This window comes from Humulus lupulus, chromosome X (assembly GCF_963169125.1).
Source record: "Humulus lupulus chromosome X, drHumLupu1.1, whole genome shotgun sequence".
In the NCBI taxonomy this organism is placed as follows: domain Eukaryota; kingdom Viridiplantae; phylum Streptophyta; class Magnoliopsida; order Rosales; family Cannabaceae; genus Humulus; species Humulus lupulus.
This window is the reverse complement of record NC_084802.1, coordinates 60,211,734-60,215,706: the sequence shown is the minus strand read 5'-3', so window position 1 is coordinate 60,215,706 and position 3,973 is coordinate 60,211,734.

Sequence of the window (3,973 nt, the reverse complement as noted above, 5' to 3'; positions counted from 1 at the left end):
AATACCCCTAGCCTCACCCTCAGCCGGGTATTTGACCCCGTTGTGACTATTCCACTATTCTGCACCCTAGGACTGTCTAAAACCACATATCACAGATATATCTCCACAATAATGTGGTCTTAAGCACCACACACATAAATAATCACATTTATGCCATCAACGGGCTAAAATTACAAATATGCCCTTATTAACAAGAGCGAGCCCACATGCATATTTATTTCACCTTAACATGCATATCTAGTCACATAATCATTTAATTCAAGCAGACACATACTGATACACATATATCACAATTAATCATGTAATAATACAATTAAGTCAATTATTGTCCTCCCGACATGCTAATCCAGACACTAAGCCATATTAGCAAAATTGGGACATTACAACTATCCCCTCCTTACAGAAATTTCGTCCTCAAAATTTACCTGAATAACTTGGGATATCGATCCCACATATCAAACTCAAGCTTTTGCCTATTCCACCTTGTTGTTTCTCCATAACATCTTTACCAAGGTAATAGTCTTATTTCATAAAACTTTATCTTTCTAGTCTAGGATCTGAACTGGTTTCTCCTCATAGGATATGTCTTGATCCAACTCCAAGTTTTCATATCTCAACACATGTGTAGAATCTGATACATACTTCCAGAGCATAAACACATGAAATATGTTGTGAACCCTTGATAAAGCTGGAGGCAAAGGCAATTTGTAAGCCACCTCTCCAACCTGTTCCAGAATCTCAAAGGGGCCAACATACCTAGGACTTAAATTTCCTATCGCTCCAAATCATTTCACTCCTCTCAAAGGAGAAACTCTGAGAAACACATGATCACTGACTTGAAACTCTACACTCCTATGTTTCAAGTCTAAGTAACTCTTCTGTCGACTCTGGGAGGCGAGCGTCCGAGCTCTAATCTTCTCAATTGCCTCGTTGGTCCTCCGAACGGCCTCAGGACCTAACTATTTCCTCTCACCCATCTCATCACAATGAATGGACGATCTACACTTCCTCCCATATAACATTTCATATGGAGCCACTCTGATAGTCGCTTGATAGTTGTTATTATAAGAAAACTCAATCAAAGGGAGATACTTACTCCAAGATCCCCCAAAGTCCAACACACAAGCCCGTAACATATTCTCCAGCATCTGAATCATCATCTCAGATTGTCCATCCATCTGAGGATGATAGGCGGTACTGAACTGCAACTGCGTGCCCATAGCCTTCTGCAGGCTCTCCCAAAACTTACCGGTGAAGGTGGGGTCCCTATTGTAAACAATCGACCTTGGATCCCCACAGAGTTGCATAATCTCCTTCACATACAACTCAGCATACTGCTCCATTGTGTAAGTTGTCCTAACAGGAAAAAAGTGGGCTGCTTTGGTGTACCCATCCACAATCACCCACACAGAATCATGTTGCCCCATTATCCTCGGCAATCCAACCACGAAGTCCATGGTGATATCCTCCCACTTCCACTCTGGAATCCCTAAAGGTTGCAGCAACCCTACTGGTCTTCGATATCCAGCCTTCACCTGCTGACAGGTTAAACACTTGGCCACATAGTCCACCACGTCCTTCTTCATCCCTGGCCATCAATATAGAGTCCTCAGATCTTGGTACTTCTTCATCGTACCTAGATGTAGAGAATAAGGAGTGGTATGAGATTCATCTCTCACCTGATACCAGAATCCATCGAAATGCAAATCCGACCCCTATACCTTAGTAGACCCACCTTTGACATAGAAAAGTCTCTAGATAAACTAGCTAAGACATCCTCCCTGTGTTTCCTCCTTCTGAGCTTCCCTGATACTCTCAAGGAGCATGGACTGAAGAGTGATATTGGCTAGCTGATCGACTACCAATTCTATCCCTGATCTCGTCATCTCTTCAACTAAATTTTCTTATATCTATCTCGAACTGAATAACTGCCCTGGGCCCCTCCAACTCAATGTGTCGGCCACCACATTGGCCTTCCCTGGATGGTACAAAATCTCACACTCGTAATCCTTCACTAACTTCAGCCAACGTCTTTGGCGCATATTCAAATCCTTTTGCTTGAAGAAATACTTCAAACTTTTGTGGTCGGTGTATATTTCGTACTTTTCTCCATACAAGGTGCCTCCAAACCTTCACTGCAAATACCACCATTGCCAGTTCCAGATCATGAGTGCGATACCTCTGCTCATACTCCTTCAGCTCTCTAGACGCGTAGGCTATCACCTTCCTAGCTTACATCAGTACACAACGCAAACCCTGCCTTGAAGCATCGCAGTAAACTGCAAACTTTTCCTTGTCTGATGGTAGACTCAGTACCGGAGCGGTGATCAGTCGTTGCTTCAACTCCTTGAAATTGTTCTCACATCTATCTGTCCAGACATCCTTGGTCTTCTTACGTGTCAGCTTAGTCAACAGTGTCGCTATTCTGGAGAATCCCTCAACGAAGTGCTAATAGTACCCTGCTAATCCCAAGAAGCTCCTAGCCTCTGGTACACTGCTCAGTCTTGGGAAATCTCTCACTACCTCAATCTTGGTTGGGTCAACCAGAATCCCCTCCTTACTCACAATGTGGCCTAGAAATGTTACTTGGGGCAACCAAAACTCACATTTACTAAACTTAGCATATAGCCTATGCTCCCTCAGCCGCTGTAGTACCAAAAGAAGAGGCTTCTCATGCTCTATCTATTATTGGGAGTACATCAGTATATCATCCATGAATAAAATCACAAACTTATCCAAGTAATCCCTAAAGACCATATTCATTAAGTCCATGAAGGTTGTTGCGGCATTAGTTAATCAAAAAGACATGACCAGGAATTCATAATGTCCATACCTCGTACAAAATACGATCTTTGGTATGTCCTCCTCCTTATCCTTAACTGATGGTAGCCGGACCGAAGGTCAATATTGGAGAACACTGTCTTCCCTTGTAGCTAGTCAAACAAGTCGTCGATCCTAGGCAGTGGATAATTATTCTTAATAGTCAGTTTATTCAGCTCTCTGCAGTCGATGCACATTCATAAAGACCCATCCTTCTTCTTGACGAATAACACTGGAGCACCTCATGGAAAAAAACTATGTCTGATAAACCCTAGATCTAGTAACTCCTGCAGCTGAATCTTTAGTTCTTTTAACTCTGTTGGCACCATTCGGTAAAGTGTCCTTGATACTGGTTCTGCTTCTGGTGCCAACTCTATGACAAAATCAATCTCTCGGTATGGTGGCAATCCTGGCAAATCTGCTGGAAATACATCAGGGAACTCACAAACCAGCCTAGTCTCACCTGGTCCAACCGAAATGACCCTGATGTATCCACTATGTTCACTAGGAATCCTATGTAACCTTCTTCTAGTTGGTCTCTAGCTCTCAGTGCAGAGATAATAGGTACTCGTGGTCCACTCACCGTCCCCACAAACACGAAGGGTTTGTCTCCTTCCGGCTCAAAAGTCACCATCCTACGCTTGCAGTCTATCATCGCCCCGTACTTTGTCAATCATTCCATCCCTAAAATCATGTCAAATTCATCCATCGCTAGTTCAATTAGATCCATAGACTACTCCCTACTTTTTATCTCCACTAGTAATGCTCTAAACCACCTCCTAGAGACTACCAGTTCCCCGATTAGCAACAAAGTCCTAAATCCTCTAGCATACAAATCACAAGGTCTACACAGATGGTCTATCACCCTAGTAGATACAAAGGAATAAGTAGCTCTTGAGTCAATCAATGCTGTAAATGGAGAACCAACACTAGAAATCTGATCTGTCACGACTGAGGGACTAGCCTCAACCTCGGTCTGGGTCAAAGTGAACACTCAGATCTTCTCACTACAAGAAAAAATGCTTTTAATAACACCAAAAATGTGTTATCAAAACATACCATAACACTTTTTGATGTGTTAGACCGACTATGTTATCGTAGGTCAGGGTACTTTACATAACACTTTATCATTGTTATACAGATGTGTTATTAT